Source organism: Dysidea avara, chromosome 5, assembly GCF_963678975.1.
Source record: "Dysidea avara chromosome 5, odDysAvar1.4, whole genome shotgun sequence".
Classification (NCBI taxonomy): Eukaryota; Metazoa; Porifera; class Demospongiae; order Dictyoceratida; family Dysideidae; genus Dysidea; species Dysidea avara.
Window position 1 is genome coordinate 21,824,105 of NC_089276.1, and position 19,211 is coordinate 21,843,315.

At 37.4% G+C, this 19,211-nt stretch overlaps 1 long non-coding RNA gene across 1 annotated transcript; it reads left to right on the top strand.

The window, feature by feature from the left end:
* The first annotated feature begins 5,216 nt into the window (after positions 1–5,216).
* Positions 5,217–17,245, top strand: LOC136256199 (uncharacterized). Its single transcript, XR_010701368.1, has 5 exons — positions 5,217–5,448; positions 7,751–7,932; positions 10,300–12,629; positions 13,629–13,721; positions 15,561–17,245. It is a non-coding gene; the product is annotated as an uncharacterized lncRNA (long non-coding RNA).
* Positions 17,246–19,211: the final 1,966 nt, after the last annotated feature.

Consider the following 19,211-nt stretch of genomic DNA (forward strand, 5'->3'; position numbering starts at 1 on the left):
CGAGTGTTAAATCACAATAAGAAAGAAAATCACGTGAGCATGGAGTTATTAGGATAGACGCCTATTATCATTATTATTATTTAATGGGCTTGTAGATGCCCAAGCAAGCTAACTTGCCAGGCTAGGCCGCAGGCCTTTGAAGGTGCCCATATCTAGATTTTTTTTTATTTATTTATTTATTTATTTTTTAGGATAGACGCACATATCTAGATTGCTTCCAAAAATTATCCAAGCGCGCAGCTTGAAAGTTCCAACTGTTGGTGCTGAAATGATAAAGTCAGGTAAGGAGTTCCATAGATTGACTATTCTATTTGTAAAAAAGTTCTGCCTAACAAGTAATCTTGATCTTTCTTTAAAAAGCTTAAGAGAGTGGCCCCTGGTGGTAGCAGTGTTTAAAGTAATAAATGTAGATGGGTCCAAGTCATAATGTCGTTTAAGGTTACGGGATACTGTAAACCCACATGTACACTATCAATCATTTTTCATGATTAGGGGTTTGATTTTTCTTAATGCATTGTTATCAAATATTTATACATTCTTAACTTCTCATTAATCGACATGGAATTCAAATGTTGTTATGGAAACATGAGTTGTCCCCATGCCAATTAGTGAAATTCAAATTACAAATTCAACTTACAAATTCTTGTCGCTAGTTATATGTTCTAGATGTTAACACTGTTATACACCAAGAATTTTGGTTTTGAGTAGTTGAGAAAGCAAATGATGAGAAAGGGGTGCCATTTTGGGTGATTTTTGCCCAATACTGGGCTCGCCCAGATGGTTAGCATCTACAGAATTTAATCACGTGACTTCTGTGTTGATGGATGACTACTACTGTGGTGTGAAGAAGTTTTGGCTATTATTTGTTTGGTTTTTGTGGACGAAAACCCGTTTTTGAACCCAAAAATCCTGTCTAAATGACGCAGCTATGGCAATCGTGCTTCACCAATCAAACTACCAATACTTTTTGGTGAAGATTTGCTCACAGAGGTAGGTTGAAGTGCAGTATTGTGATAAAAGATCATCGTTTCCGGAAGTTACAGCTCTGGGGAGGTGATAGAATTTATTGCCACTGCAGTTGTATTCAAGTGAGAGTTAGTCCAACATGTAGCTAACAACAGTTAGCAGATTATTTTGAAGATGTTCATTTTTTACGTTGGAAACCCTAGTCCCTACTGTAGGGAATATAGACTACGTATTATAATCTATGGTGCCATGCATAGGTAGGGCCGCAACGCGAAAAATCGGTATCCTCCAATCAACTACCTAACTATTGTCATGTGTTAGGCTAAGTGTAACTTGAATAACACCAGTGTGGCAGCCAAGTTTGTCACTTTCTTCTGGTAGAAAACGATACAAATGTCTTAAAATCACGTGATTTTTCGTTGCAGCAGTTCGTAGGGTTCTTCGTATGCCACGATATTCACTCTCAACATTGTTCAAGTAGTCTATCATCAACTCAAAGTATTGGTGGTTTGATTTTATTGGTCAGTTTCCGGTGGCAGCACGATCTGTGCAGCTTTTTGGCGACAGACAAAATGTTTCTTGCTCTGGAGCACAGGACAAGCAGAGCAGCAACTGCGCCGTGGGTCAGCAATGACCAGTACTAGGTAAAGTATCTGCATGCGGAGTATGGTTATAATTGAAGCTTGCTGGCCATCTGGCTGAGCCATCTATATGCTGAAATTCGGCCAAAATGACGCGATTTTTGCAAACAAATACCAGAATGGTTGATACATCAGTGAGACAGTCTCCAACAGCAAGGATGCGAAGCTTATAAACACCTAACAATACGGCTATCTCGCCCAGTAAACGCATAGAGCAATCCAATGCATGAAATAGACACTCAAGTGATCGAAATTCAAATCGCGGAAATGCCCATGAAATTGCTTTCATTTCTAAATAGGAACCATGCAGTGTGCTCCTTTTGTGAATATTTGTGTTAATTGTTCACTCAGGCGTGGTCTGGGCCAGTGCAGGTATGTTTTATGCTGTGATGACATCATAGGGAGAGTCTCAGGCTGCTGGGCTAATCGAGATGTTGAACCTAATGCACACAAACTGATTGTCACTTGATTCCAAGTGATTTTAATGTCATTGGAATAGATTATGGTTGTATTTTTCGAGATTTGAATATCGATCACGTGAGTGCCTATTTCATGCATTGGATTGCTCTATGCGTTTACTGGGCGAGATAGCCGTATTGTTAGGTGTTTATAAGCTTCGTATCCTTGCTGTTGGAGACTGTCTCACTGATGTGTCAACCATTCTGGTATTTGTTTGCAAAAATCGCGTCATTTTGGCCGAATTTCAGCATATAGATGGCTCAGCCAGATGGCTAACAAGCTTCCATTATAACCATACTCCGCACGTAGGTACTTTACCTAGTACTGGTCATTGCTGACCCACGGAGCAGTTGCTGCTCTGCTTGTCCTGTGCTCCAGAGCAAGAAACATTTTGTCTGTCGCCAAAAAGCTGCACAGATCGTGCTGCCACCGGAAACTGACAAATAAAATCAAACCACCAATACTTTGAGTTGATGATAGACTACTTGAACAATGTTAAGAGTGAATATCGTGGCATACGAAGAACCCTACGAACTGCTGCAACGAAAAATCCAGTGATTTTAAGACATTTGTATCGTTTTCTACCAGAAGAAAGTGACAAACTTGGTTGCCACGCCGGTGTTATTCAAGTTACACTTAGCCTAACACGTGACTATAGTTAGATAGTTGATTGGAGGATATCGATTTTTCGCGTTGCGGACCCTAGCATAGGTCTTCATAATAGCGTAGATAGTAAAATAATGGTCACTGGGCAAGTCTCGTTGCTCTTCTAAAATTATATCGCGTCCGAAAAGATACACCTAGCTAACACCCATGCAGACGCATGTAGCTATAGCATGACGTGACCGTAGCTAAAGCTAGGAGTCAGCTTTTCGGTTTATGCTGTTTGCCGACACGCTGCCTCAGCCGTATTCCAACAATTTCAATTCCAGCTAGCTAGCTAGCTGTATAACTGTAACTTTGTATAGCTAATTATTGAGAAACTTACGCATATTGTATCAAAGGTGTTGCCACAATATTCAGAGGTAATACTATCAGTACCCTCTGCACAATCTTCCTCCGCAGTATCACCAAGTGTAGTAAACGTTCCCGTTCCCAGCATAAAGAAGTCACTCATTGGAACAGAGACGGCATGCTTTAGCAAGCACAAAAGAAAAATTCCACCCGCGTTGCCTATCATTCTTGCGCTTCGTGCAGAATGCAAGCACCAAAGTGAAAAGTGAGCTATCCAGTAAAGATACTAACTGCTTTTATACCTAAACGGTATAAGCCTTTTAAAATAATGACGTCACATGCACAGCTACAGTAGCGAATTTTTAATTAATGGAAATAGTTTTTATTAGCATAGCCTTGTGCAATACTCCCTGAGGATCCCATAAACACTTAGTTTTTAAAATCCGTCATAGGATGGTGGAGTTATAAGCAATATTGTCCTTTAAAATAGGTAAAAATTTTGCCATATCTTTCCATTGAAAAAAGTCCTTAAAATGGCACAATTGAACAAATGCTTATAACGGAGCTTTGCAATAACACTCTGAACTTCTGTTTTCTGTTATAAATACCTTAATACATGGACCACAGTGTAACCTTACTTGTAAGACCCTCTTTATAAAGGTCACCTCCATAGAAAGCCTCTAAATAGTTGCATGTGTTTAGAATCTTATGGATGACAAAACAGCATACACATGAAGTGCAACCACTCTGTATAACAGTCACCTCCACTCAAAAATGCAATGTACATGCAAAGCAAGGAGTTGTACTATTGATTTATAGCTGCTTATATGATTATTTGGTGCATATATGGTGCATCAAAGAGATGAGCTATTTGTGGTGCAAATTTGCTGACTTTAAGCATAGTAATATTGAAAACTACATGGACAAAAATACTCACCTTGGTATAACTAACATGTGCTGGGTTGTTTCCTGCAAAGAGAACATAACATTGTGGTGGCTATATTGCAAAATAATCTTATAAATGATCCAATTGTTTGATCAATCACTCATACAGCAGCGAATTGATTGTGCCAACTCTCCAATGGAAGATTCAAGGAGAAATTTTTATGCACAATTTATAGAATTCTGGAATCTCTAGTTACAGATTCTCTATTATTTATTTATTATAGGCTTAATAGCACAACGTACAAGGGACTAAGTGGACGTATAGTGCAGTAGGTACAAAAACAAATGTACTGAGGGTCTGGCATGCAGAAAGCACTTCTTCCAGCCTTAAGTAATTACAATTTTTTTTTTAAATAGACTCTACTTGAGTGTGAGGCACACTTTTTCTGACATTCAGGTCATCAAACTCTCTTTGAAACAATTTTCCTTTCCTAATAACTAGATTCCGCTTCCCATCTTTTTCACTTAGCAAGTTCCTCCCTCAGTTTCCTATTAACTTCTCTCTCTTCGGGCATTAAATCAGGAAATAGATAAATTTTACTAAAATGAATGCTATAGAGCATAAATTCGAAGCAACTCTCAAGACATTCCATTTCATTCTCTCTGAAGCCAGTGGGATGTCAATTCTCAAGCCCAAGCCTCTAAACAAGAGATATATGTATATAGATTAACAACATGTGTTTTATTCAAGTCATAATTATCACATGTCTATATGATTAATTTTGTTGACAGGTCATGGTGGTGATTGATATTTTATATTTTCCTTAGCTTGTAGTACTATAACATTCAGTGTAAGGTGGATGATGAGCTGTTATTTGCATGTTTCCACTGTATTCACATAATTGTTGGTATTGATCATCGTGACATGTTTGTAGGCTTGAATGATCCATATTGTCTGTGATTCTATGACTCCATCTATATGGTCTCAGGCACAGCGGTGAGTGGTTAGTCTTCCTATCCCATTGAATACAGTATGGTTTTAGACTACTAATAGCTCAGGCAGATGGACAATTCAGCTCAAGCGATTCAGCTCAGTGCCCTCGCCTCGCTTGCCACGCGCCGGCGTTCCAGTGACTTAGCGAGCTAGTACATGTTGTTTTAATCACAGCTAGCTCTCGAGCTAGCTATTTGCATAAGAGCGCGTCGATTCGAATGAGAGGCATTGAACTAGTCTCGCGTGGCCAGACCCTTTCCGCGCAGCCGCTTATCGATTTGAAATTATAAGCGCCGCGCTACAAGGGTCTGGAACAGTTCACGTATTTTAAAAAATCTACAATCCCCAGTGGTTGGGGAGTGTAAATTGGCTCACGCGATCCCTCAATCGCCAAAGTAGTCTGATTACTGAAGAACGAACTGAAGAACGAACTGAAGAAGGCCTCTAGGGATGACGACTATCGACCCGTGTGGGTTTTGCCTTCTACCTACTACTGAATCTTCAACAAGTACGGTTGAATAAAGACAAACAAGCTCAGTTCATCTCGAGGTAAAAGGAAAGTAGGCGAAAGGTTTAAGCGGAGGCGGATTTGCCGGTCAGAACAGACTAAAGATTCAAGGGAACACACGTTGCATTTTGTACTTTTGTATTTTAGGTGTAGGCGCTTATAATTTCCGATCGATAAGCGGCTGCGCGGAAAGGGTCTGGCCACGCGAGACTAGCATTGAACTGTAGTACTTCGTCCGTAAACATCGCAAAGCTTCGTCGCCTACGCAGTCAGATTAAAATTGCGTAGGCAAAGTAATGTCATACGTTCGCCAAAATATTATTCGCCAATTTCTGCCAATGATCAATTCTCCAAAAATTTCTCCCGCCAATATTTTCCACTATACGGTACATAAGGTTACCATGAAGTGTAGTTTTTCTTATATTGTATCTAATAGACAATTTAAACTTGGAAAGAACATGCTGCTATATCATGGAGTGGACTATGGGTACTAACCATACTACTTATAGCTATAGCACAAATGTGTTGAAAAATCCACAGTAGTGATTCATAACGGAATTTTTGCAAACTTCCAATAGAGCAGTCACTTAAAAACCATTACAAAACTGACTTGGCCATGTAAAAACTCTCAGAAGATTTATCATCAATCATTGAACTTGAACATATTGTGTATTATGACAAAATAAGAGTTGCGTGAAATTTGGGGATGTATACATTCTCACTTATTGCTATTGTGTGTTACTATCTGTACACATTAGCTAGTGGAACATTTGTAACATGTGTTGTAGTCCATAGGATGGTATGCACAAAGTCGTGTCACTAATAGTGTATGTATGTGTCATAATTTAGCCTTGCAGCAATCCACTTTTTGTGAGCCATTCCCACACTTATCAGAAAAGTGTTTAGACATACATTGTGTCACACCCATTTATTAGTATATGTACAAAGCCAATCTCACTGATAGTTGCTGTCTGTACACTTACATGGAACCATGCCTACTTGTTGATCAACAATTTAAATATCAGAGTTTTATCCATACATATACCTCAGTTTTAAACTGGGTCAGATTCATGTTTGACCCAGGTTGCCATCCAGGTTGGCAGTGGTTACACCTAGTTTACTGTTGGTCTTTCATATTTGAATGTAGCTACATGTATACATACATCTTACTTTTGTTATGGGTATAATGGGCAACAATGGAATGAAGTTTGCACCATTTAGAAGGAAGTACTGGCGTAAGAAATGTCATTTTTGTAATTAGCAAAATTATCTATTGTTACCTGTGTATTTGAGTGGCCTGACAGCATTTGAGTGGCTTGACAGCATTCTGGCTTTAGACAGTTTGCTTGCTATGTATATATATACACATACACTTGCACCATCTGGAAAGATAATATTGCAGTTGTTGTCAGTAGTTATAACCTTTGGTAGTTGAGATAAGGCATGTGAGTAATATGTGGCCTCCATGGGTTGTGTGCCATATGGCAGGTTGTTGTGCTAGTGTAGATCTGAAACCTCATTGTTTAGACTCTATTCCAATAGTTTATAATGTAGAATAATACACACCAACATGCAGTACAAAAACAAATTTCTTTAAATTTGTATGTAAATGTAAAGCCTATCCCTTAGTTGAGACTACAAACTGCCTGCATTAATTGCAAATAAGTTGCTAATTTTTCATTATGAATATTAAACTGTATATTAATTTTTCAGATTCACTCTATCAAGAAGCCAATGGTAGCAAACACTTCTCTGTTGAATATACTGATAGCACTTGTATGTCTGTGTAAAGAGGACAGTAAAAATTAAAACTTGCATAGTATAAAAATGTTTAAACCTATCCAAACAATCACGTCCCCACTACTCAGCACAACAAACCACAAGTTATATCCTATTTGCTTTACTTACAATTGAAATATGCATAAATTTTTTATGTAGCATCAAAAAGTAAAATAGAATTCTATGAATACAATGGATTCAATTTTGCTGAGCAGGTCACAAATAATGTATTAACACTTGTTAACACAATTATGTATCTGTGCACACTGGCCTTCCTAAACTGTAGGATCACCAAAAGGGTTTAATAGATATGAGTACATGATACCAAACTCAGTAGTCCTCTACTAATAAGTAAACACATGTTCACTTCAACTTTACTCACCAATGCAATAAGCTAAGAATTTGCACCATTCTCCCCCACATAGTGTATTATGGGTAATTATGTAATAATTTTCTACCAACAAGTACTATGGCTGGAGAGCAAAGAAGTTGTTTATAGGCTTGAATGATCCATATTGTTGTGATTCTATGACTTCATCTATATGGTCTCTTCACACCCACCAGGTATCACAATTTCTATGGTATCTTTGATATGATATGAGAATGCTATATCTGTATATGCTGACTGAGCCCTCAAAATATGCTTGAGTGGTGTGTGGCACTCATCAGTAGGTCATCAAGTATGGATTTAAATGGACACTATTTGCATCCACACATCTTAGACGTATCACATGATCCCAAAGATGGTGAGAGATAAAATGTGCTGAGTGTGGATATGTGCTTCTTTGTGCAGTAGCAGTTTTTGAAATTTGAAGGGTCAAGTGTATAGAACTTGAGAATTGTTCCTATGCTTGTGTACAAGATTGCATGGCACATAAAGCTTCAATTGCCTTATGTTCCTGTTTTCCAATCCCAACATGTGATTTAAGCTGATTATGAGATATTGGAGGTAGTTACTTTGAATGATGTAGTAATTTTGAATTGTCTTAATGTCCTTAATGATTAAGTGACCACCTGTGATTTCATAGCAACCAGGATACCCACATTATTGTTCTGTATACTCTTCCTGTACCTTGTGGTGAAGTAGTTACTAGTCTTTCTTTTAAAGTGCAATTCATGTAGTAATTGTAGTCCACTTCCTTAATTACTAAGCAATGTCTGGTGCTCTTTATGGGTAGCTAGGTGGCTGCTTGTAATCATGTATTGTGGTGTATAACTGGAATATTTGCAAACCCCTAATAGAGCAGTCACCTAAAAACCACTTTAGAAACTAGCTTGGACATGTAACAACTCTCAGAAGACTTATTATCACTCACTTACGTAACTTAGACACATGGTGTTACTATTATAAAAAAAAAAGAACTGGGTGAAATTTGGAGACATGCAAAAATGCAAATTTTGACAATATTGTTCATGTTATTATAATTTACAAGCCTACAGTAAAATTCATGCAATTGTACCAATACCAATATCAGTATCGGATAGGTAGTGGTAATACTGACAAAGCTACAGATACCACCACCAGACACTCACCACGTTTATTATATCTTCAACCATCTCTAGCTAAGTTTCCAGGTTAGTTGGGCTAACAAAATAGTGAATACAAAGCCTTAGTTACTCTTTTCCAAGTATTGCTACAATTGCTCCATGTATATTCTAATGTATTAGAGCAGGTGAATCCTTTGTGATTAAATGGTAGTGCAATTAAGTTGTTCCTCAAAAAAAAGTGACCACTTGGCTTGTTTTTCATGAAAAGGAAGGCTGTAGCTAACAAACATTATCAGTCGCCCACGTAATTAATTACCTATTATTAAGCAATTAGTAATCCACAATGGTGAATATTTTGAAACTTGATTGAACTGAGATATCATTACTTCTCGATCTGTGATATTTTAATAGCTAGGTAACTATGTATCATAGCTAACAGTGAAATTTTTGTATCACTCAGCATTAAGCTTCAATCCTTAGTATCGGAATCGACAATCTAGCTAGCTTCCTATTTTTCAATGTCAATATGTAATTTGAACACATTGTGGTGAAGTAGTTACCGGCCTTGAATTTTACTTTTATGTACACAATAATCTGGTAACTAAATTAGTAATCATTGAATTGTACAGCAACCAGGACGGCCACTGGGTTACCATTATTGTTCTGTGTACTCTTCCTAATACTTCCTACACATTGTGGTGAGGTAGTTACTATTAAGTGTAGTCTTTCTTTTGATGTTCAATTCATGTAGTAATATTATAGTCTACTTCCTGATCTACCAAATAATCTGGTGTTCTTTGTGGGTAGGTACAGTGACTGCTTGTAATCATGTACTGTGCATGGTCCATATAACTGAAACAAACTAGACAAATAAAAAGTGGGATAATAAAAGAGGAATAAGGATCGCTTAAAAAGCCACCAATTAAGAAGGGATTGCTAGGATAGTAATCTCCCTATTAAAATTTTTGCCTTGCCATGGAAGAATCAAGACAGGGATTTACCATGGTTACATTACCACGTCAGCAATCCCTTCATTTTTATTGTGGCATTTTTTACAGCATTTTTTACAGTTCCCTATTTAACCTCTTGCATTAAAGACAAGAAACAAACTTCAAGATTTCTATCCTATGAATTCAGTAATACATACACTTGAATGGTTTTATAAATAAATTACTCGTAGCTAATTACCATCAAAGAACACCAGATTGTTTAGTACATACATCAGGAATACAGTAGGACTACAATTACTACATTACTTGTGCATCAAAAGAAATACTACACATCAAGTAACTACCTAACCACTATGCTGATTGGATTTGCTATAAGAGGCAATACAAATATGCTTTCATAGTGTTTAGATTGCACTGATACCAGATTATTGGATTTGCTTTTTACAAGCCATTCCTTTTCACACAAAACCTAAAGTGGATTGCTTTATTAACATTGAAGCAGTAAAATTAGAACTATTTTGTTGGTGCCATATGGTCTAATACTGCATTTGCACTTAGTGCTGGTTGTTCAAACCACTTTACAAAAGTGAGCTAGCCTGGAGCTATAAAGTGTTGAGATGTTCCATTTGATATAGGGTTTCCTTCATTTATTTAGGCTTTATTTTTGATATCTAGTGAACATACCGAATATAGAGAACCAAACTGAGCTGACTTGCACTGGCCTGCCAGATTTGTGAGGGCTGGCCCATTTCAGTTTGGCTCAGTTCAGTGGGTATTTATACTGCAGTGATAACCAATGTGCTGAACTGAGATGAACTGATGTGCTGAACTGAGATGAACTGATGTGCTGAACTGAATTGAGAACTGATATGAGGCAAGTGTAAACATAGCATAGACACATTGTGTAAACAACATGACCTCGTGCTGCTGACCAGACAAACCATTATTTCTCTATGCTGCCTCTTCTATGTACTTTGCAGCTATCTGACTTTGTTATTGTGAATGATGTGTGCAGCAAGATTAGCTGCTGTACTGTGGACTAGCTACTGTATACTGTATATAGGATATGAATTGTGCTTGTATGTGGACAAACATTACTACTACCACTAGTTCATTCTCCTCCAGTGACAATGATTCTGGCAGATTGGTCTGTGGAGCGTTGACATCCAATCAAAGCTCGATAGTAGCCTCTTTCCTTACAATGTGAAGCATTTTGAGAAGCATGCAAGTATGCTCACTATGCTGTGAAGTATATGTATGCTATCTGAGGTTTTGTCCTCAACTGTGGCAGAACCATTCTTATAGTGTGTAGTGTGGTAGTGAATGCCCTAATCATTAATTTTAGGGTACTATGTTGCAGCTAAGGTGCCCACTGGATTACCATTGTAGTGATTGCTATACATACTTATAGTATATTTCCATTCACCAAAGAGTTGGGAAGCCATTTAAGAGGCCACACAGCACAAAGGTAGATGTTGCATAATGAGATAAGTGTGTGTCATTACGTAAGCCATCAAACTTGCTTTTTACACTTTGTAACAAGTTACAATGACATTGTAAAGTTGTAGAACGCCTTCTAGAACACAACCTTCTCCATGGTGTACAGAGCGTTTATTTGAAGAAAAGAACGGTGTTATGTAATCATATTATATAACTCCCATACCAGATGTCAGTAGGGCTTCAACCACAAATTTTCTAGTTGCTCACTTCAACAGATTTCTCTTAAATGGCTTTTCCTATATGAATGTATGGGAACATTTCAAAGTGTGCTAACTTCTTAACAGTGCATGAGATTAAACCACATTTTATCCCACCATCTCAAGAATTTGAAGAGCTTCATACCCATATAAAAATCTTTAATTTAGCCATTACCAAAAGGAAGTTATTAATGAATAACTGAGTCTACAGTGAAAATGACTATACTATAGTGGTTAAGTAGTTACTATGAAGTGTAGTATTTCTTTTGATGTGCAAGTAATGTAGTAATTGTAGTCTACATCCTGATTTACCAAACAACCTGGTGCTCTTTGATGGGTAAGTAGCTACCGGTATTAATTTATTTATAATGCTTCATAAAACCATTCAAGTGTGTGTATTACTGAATTCATAGGAAGCATAATGATAGAAATCGTGAAAATAAAGTTTGTTTCTTGTCCTTAGTACAAGAGTTTTTAAATAAGTTACATATAAACCTGTAACAGGAACAGCAGCAGGTTATTATTTGAAAAGTCATAAGCATTGTGCATGTTAAGTTGCCCACTAACTTGTTAAGTTACTGTCTACCTGGACAGCTCTATCCTTCTCTTGATACATACAGTATAGGATTTTTAAGTTGATTTGTGATGGGGTAGTTAGAAAGAGCTTTTCCCTACTGACTCAGGAAAGTATATTAGACAAAACAGTGCTAATTGGTACACCTACTGCTGTTCAATCAGCAGTGTTTAGCATTTGATGATGATTAGGCAGGGTTTTGATCATTCCAGTAGGCAGTGGGAAAGCAGTCACCACTATTATAATATGGCTGCTGCTACCAGTGATAAATTGCTAATGGTTTTGGTGTCTTCCTACCACTCACCATAATGCTCTGTGTGTGTCTGGCTCATTGATCAGGTCAAATTTTGTCAGGTCTGACCCACTTTACAGACCTGGAATATGAAATGAAATAAATTAAGTAGCTTGGCAATGTGGAAAGTATGTATACATAATAGTCCAGTCCTGCAGCAACCCAGCTTCTTTTTGAGTCACGTCCACTTATTGCTGTTGTGTGTTACTGTCTGTATGCATATGCAGATCCATGAGTATTCATCAGTAATGTATTTTGTGAGTCCTAAGCCATGCCCTTACATGGCACCCACTAATAATTGGTTGTTAATAGTGTATGTATGTATGTATGTATGTATGTATGTATGCATATAGGAGCATTGCAGCAGTTTACTTTCTTTAGTGAGCCATGCCCACTTATCAGGAATGTCTGTAGACATAGGTTGAGCCACACCCATTTATCAGTGAGTTGTGCTGAAGCATGTAATACGTATAATGCTATTGTCCAATTATAGGAAACATGTTTTTGCTCTCTGTAGGCCCACACCCACTGACAGATCAATGATTTTAGAGTTTTGTTGCAGTATAGGCTACTTGTTTTCTTAGTACCTTAACAGAGATCCCCTTGACACGTATACCTTTTGACATGTGCCTTGATTTTAATTAAACCTTATAAGATCCCGATTTTACCCCCTGGATTACTATGTGGGTCAATGGATATACCTAGTTAAGTGCATGTATTTAAATGACTTAAATTCTGCCGTATACATGTACATCTTATTTGTAATGGGTAAATTGGTCGAGTTTGTACCATTTGGAAGGAAGTAGTGCTGAAACGAATAGCAATTTTTACTATTCGAATAGTTGTGAACAAAACAACCGAATATTCAATTATTCCTTAAGCTTATACTTCTACTGAATAAGTACCGAAACCTTTTGTTAGGGAGCAAGGTTAAGCCTAAACTATTTCTAAAATAGAATTTTTACATCATAGATACATCACTTCATTCACAATCTTGAGTTTCAAGGCTGGCTTTTCCATCTGAATGCAGTATACAAAGAGCTAACGATTATTCGAATAGTGTGTTAATGAATCGAATAGTGTCATGCCGACTGAATAGTCAAATAACCGAATAATCGTTTCAGCACTAGAAGGGAGTAATGTAATGAGAAATTGCTTTTTAATTGGCAATGAGTTGCCTATTGTATATATCCTGTGCTTTTTAGTGGCCTGGCATAGTTGGTTACAATGGAATGGAGTTTGTGCCAACAAATTTCTTTAAAGATGTATATAATGTAAATGTAGGAAATTGACTCCTGTTTCCTAATAGTAGTGTCTAAAATGAATTTGTGGTTGACTGTACAGAAGTTGTGATGTGTTACATAACCATACATTTGATTCACAGATTGATTTTCATTGCAAACTACATAACTGTTAGATTACCTTTATTGCTATACTGCAGAATTGCAAGGTTAATCAGAAGAGGTGGAGGTGGAGCAACACTTCAGAGACACACTTTAAAAGCTAGGTATTGCTTGGCTGATGGGATTAAGAGGTAACTACTGTACTCATGCATTAACATGTACACAAGTTTTCTGTACATCTTGAAGGCTAAGACTTCTCATATTGAACAAAGAACTCTTTGCATGGATAATATGTCCTATCATGTTTATAATTACTAATCTGTAAAGCTATAAAAATACATAACTACCTGACCACCACACAGAATTCATTGCTCTTACTTCATTGTTTTCTAATTGTAGTACAACATAATAACCAATGTACTGTGAAAGAAATCCATACAAGTGTTTTCTTGGGATTACAGTAGTTGAGAGTACAAACCTGCAAAATATTTCCAATTGCATGTACTTGGTGACTCATAACTTGAGTTGTGAATATGGTACCATCCTGACATTTGGTCACCCTAACACACCACTATTGGTTGAAGGTGATAGGTTAATATCATGACAAGTTATTAGTCAAACTTGGGAATTTGGAAAAGCTATAAGACTCCTTTTCACAAATTCAGTAACATATACTAATTTTTCATTTTGTATTTTAAACTGATCATTTTCAGATTCACTCCTCAAGAAGCCAAGGGTAGCACTTGTACTTGTCTGTTGAATATGTTGACAGCACTTGTATGTCTGCCTATTCAATCATGGTTGACCAATCAGAGGAAGTTGGTCATGTGTCATCATTCATCTCATGATCTTAAAGAAATGTTGAGTCATGTGTTGAACTAATTCAACATAGCAGTTTGCACTTTGTGAGATTCTAAAAGATGGGATCATATATCAATATCAGTGTGTTCCAGGGCCCTTACAAACTTTCTATTATAATGTGCTGCTTTCCTGGCTGTTAAACAAACCTTGACACCTGGAACAATGCTTGCTTGTATAATTGAACGCTATGTTGACACATGACCAATCTCCTCTGGTTGACAGAGAATTGTGATAATCATGGGAATTGTGTAATTCCAAGTGATGATCATGTGGTAGTGAAGTTAGCCAGATTTACCACAATGTTTAGGTATGTGTCAATATTGCCGAACCATGATTATTTAGAGTAATAAAGTAAGACAAAGGCTTTTAGTGACCTGGCATAGTTGGTCACAATGAAATGGAGTTTGTGCCATTTGGAAGGAAGTACTAGAATGAGAAATTGTTTTTTAATTTGAATTAAAATACCTATTATATATCCTGTGCTTTTTAGTGGCCTGACATAGCAATTGAGCAGCCTGACATATGTGACCAGGCCTGCAAAAACAGAGCATGTGGATAGTAAACTACTCAAAGCAAAGTCAGATTGGCTACATGGAATGCTACATGTGTGACTGGGCCTGCAAAAATGGGCATGTGGGCGCATGATTTTTGCCTACTTTTTCAAACTTCTATTACTCGTAGTACCTTTTTGTACCTTTGTGCTAAGGCAACGCAATTTGCAGCTCTTAGTAAGCATTTAATTGGCAGGTTACAGAAGGGCAATATTTTCCTCCAGTACTGAGATATGACCTGTAGTGTGATGGGGTGTAGTTTGTACACATACACCAACTGGCAAGATAATATTGTAAAGCTGCTTGTTGTTGTCAGCTTGAGATAAGGCATATGAATATGTTTACCTTCATGGGTTATGTGCCATATGGCAGGATGTTGTGCTAGTGTACTGTAGGCCTGAAACTTCATTGTATAGACTCTATTCCAATAGCCTGTAACCATTTGTAACATAGAAAATACACCAACTGTTACAGTACAAAAACAAATTTCTTTAAAGATGTATAAAATGTAAATGTAGGAAATTGACTTCTGTTTCCTAATAGTAGTGTCTAAAATGAATGTGTGGTTGACTGTACAGAAGTTGTGATGTGTTACATAACCATACATTTGATTCACAGATTGACTTTCATTGCAAACTACATATAAGAATTGTAGAAACTGTTAGATGACCTTTATTGGGGAAGCACCCTCGTGCAGGCCTAGCCTTTTGGTGCCACCCCTTCCTATTTGGATGAATTAGATAATAAATAAATAAATAAAATAAATTGCTACAGTGCAGAATTGCAAGGTTAATCAGAAGAGGTGGAGGTGGAGCAACACTTCAGGGACACACTTTAAAAGCTAGGCATTGCTTGGCTGATGGGATTAAGAGATAACAACTGTACTCATGCTTTGACATGTACACAAGTTTTCTGTACATCTTGAAGGCTAAGACTTCTCATATTGAACAAAGAACTCTTTGCATGGATAATATGTTCTAATCATGTTTATAATTACTAATCTGTAAAGCTATAAAAATACATAACTACCTGACCACCACACAAAATTCATTGCTCTTACTTCATTGTTTTCTAATTGTAGTACAACATAATAACCAATATACTGTGAAAGAAATCCATACAAGTGTTTTCTTGGAACTACAGTAGTTGAGAGTACAAACCTGCAAAATATTTCCAATTGCATGTACTTGGTGACTCATAACTTGAGTTGTGACTATGGTACCATCCTGACATTTGGTCACCGTAACACACCACTATTGGTTGAAGGTGATAGGTTAATATCATGACAAGTTATCAGTCAAACTTGGGAATTTGGACAGGCTATAAGACTCCTTTTCACAAATTCGGTAACATATTATACTAATTTTTCATTTTGTATTTTAAATCATTTTCAGATTCACTCCATCAACAAATCAATGGTAGCATTTGTACTTGTCTGTTGAATATGTTTACAGCACTTGTATGTCTGCCTATTCAATCATGGTTGACCAATCAGAGGAAGTTGGTCATGTGTCATCATTCATCTCGTGATTTCAAAGAAATGTTGAATCGTGTGTTGGACTAATTCAACATAGCAGTTTGCACTTCCTGAAATTCTAAAAGATGGGATCGAATATCAATATCAGTGTGTTCCAGGACCCTTACAAACTATCTCAATATAATGTGCTGCTTTCCTGGCTGTTAAACAAACCTTGACTCCTGGAACAATGCTTGTCTGTATAATTGAACACTATGTTGACACATGACCAATCTCCTCTGGTTGACAGAGAATTGTGATAATCATGGGAATTGTGTAATTCCAAGTGATGATCATGTGGTAGTGAAGTTAGCCAGATTTACCACAATGTTTAGGTATGTGTCAATATTGCCTAACCATGATTATTTGGAATAATAAAAGAAGACAAAGGCAAAGAGTACAATATTGGTATAGTAGGACAAACTTGAGCGAGATGTGCTTGTATTTGAGAAATTTGAAAGTACATTGCATAACTACATAATGATTGAGCTGAGACGTACACAATTAATTGCCTCATCCAGAATTTTATTGCTATTTAAAAAGTTATTGGAGATGAATATACTCTAATACAGCAGTCATTTACTCTAATAGAACAGTCAAGCCAAAAGCATAATGAACACAATTCTTGTTAATAAATTTCAAGCTAAATAAACTTCTAGGCACCCTGGTCAAATTACTGGGAATGAAATAAAAGCCCAACCTTTTATACGAAGAAATATGGTATATACATGGCTGAGCCTGACATGGTCAGACGCGTTGCTATTTTCCAGCCATTTCGGGTTAATATCTGAACACATTTAGAAAGCTTTACACAGTACTATTGAATATGTCCAGCCACATAACAGGATTGTCAGATCATTTCCAAAACATAATTTCATGGTGTACATAGCATGTCCAAACCATGTGTAGCACATATTCAAACCTCCTAATAGTGGACCTGGTAGCACACCTCCTGTTAGTGGGATGGCTATAATGGCAGAATTTATACTCCTTACTTAGAGATGGAGACGTCACTGTGATCATGTGACCAGGGATTTTTGATCGTTTTGGTGTGTGAATACTTCACATAAAGGGAGGTGAAATGTGTAGTGTGTGTGTGTGTGTCTGGCTTTTCAACTGGGTTACATTTTGCCAAGTCTGACCCACTTTACAGAATATCTTAGTATGACCCAGATTATTAAATAAATTAAGTACCCTGACAATGTAGAAGAGTATGTATACATTATATAGTCTAGTCCTTCAGCAACCCAGCTTCTTTTGAGCCACCACATCCACTAATTGCTGTTTTGTGTAATGGTCTGTATGCATACGTAGACCCATGTGTATTCATCACTGTGACTATTCATCAGTATGTATGCACAGAGCCATGCCCTTGCATGGAGGCATGCCCACTAATCGGTTGATAACAGTACCACACCCATTAATCAGTAAGTTGTACTGAGGTACATACAGTGTAGATATGTACTGTACAATGCCATGCCCACTGTGTTTTGCTCTCTGTATGCTTTATTTGGAACCACAAACACTGATAGATCATTGATAAGATGTCTCTAGGATGGATTATCTTAAGGCATCATTTTAAGTGGCGCACATCACTTTTGGGTAGATCCCTACTTACTGCACTGTTATAATTATTGTCCCTTGACATATGCCTCAGTCGGATTAGATCCACCCCTGGATTACTATGTGGGTCAGTAGGTATACACCTAGGTAAGTGTAAGTCTTTAGATGACTTAAATTCTGTTGTATGCATGTACATATTATCAAACAGTATGGTAGTACTGTTTAAATAGGAATCTCCCAAAAATGACATGCACCAACTTTGGCTGGAATCAAGACACACGGTAGTGTGTCGTGCGGCCCAAGAAGCAGGCGCGCAACACCCATGAGTATATTGACAGGAAGAAAGAAAACGCAATTTTCGCACCTCCGTAGCTCTGTGCTGCCTTAATGAAACAAGACGATTTTTGCTGTGGACACTCCCTCCAACTTCAGTACTCCACATTCCAAATTTGAGCGAAATCGCTTCAGGAGTTCCCGAGATATGCGACTTCGAAAATTAGCTTAGTTTCTTCGTTGTTTTTTTTCTTCTTATTTTTCTTCCTCTTTTCGCACACTTACAAAAACTGCTATAAAACGCGAACGCCTTATCCGATTGCCTTGCAATTTGGCACACAGAAGGGGGGTATAAGGGCGCATCTCGGTACCAACTTTGGCTGGAATACCATAAACAGGCAAAGAGTTATGAGTGATTATTCACGAAAAATAACACCAATATGTTGTCACGCCTACAGGGTAAACCGCGTATGGGAAGAAGCTGAAAATCGGTGGGTGAATAGGTTAACTATTGAACCTCAAACCTTTTGTGGTTTGAAAGAAATCAAGCTAAAAACCAGGAAGATACAACGAAAACACCAACAGTGTGTAACAATTACGCAACCGAGATTAGCTAATAAAAAACGACAACTTGCCACGCCTACCAGATAAACCGCTTGGGGTAATGCTTTGAAATTCGCTGTACAGATGGAGTAATCATCTTAGAAAGACTCTTCAATGGTGTAGAAGAATCAGACTTGAAGCCACGGAGTTATAACACGAAATCCAACTTGGTGTAGCAAGTGCGAATCGAGATACTCTAATAGAGCAGTCATCCTAATAGAGCAGTCACCCTGAACAGAATTCAAAAGATCAGTTAGAAACAGGTAACCTGTATAGAGATAAGCTACAAACAAATCACCCTGTAGAGAGTTCAG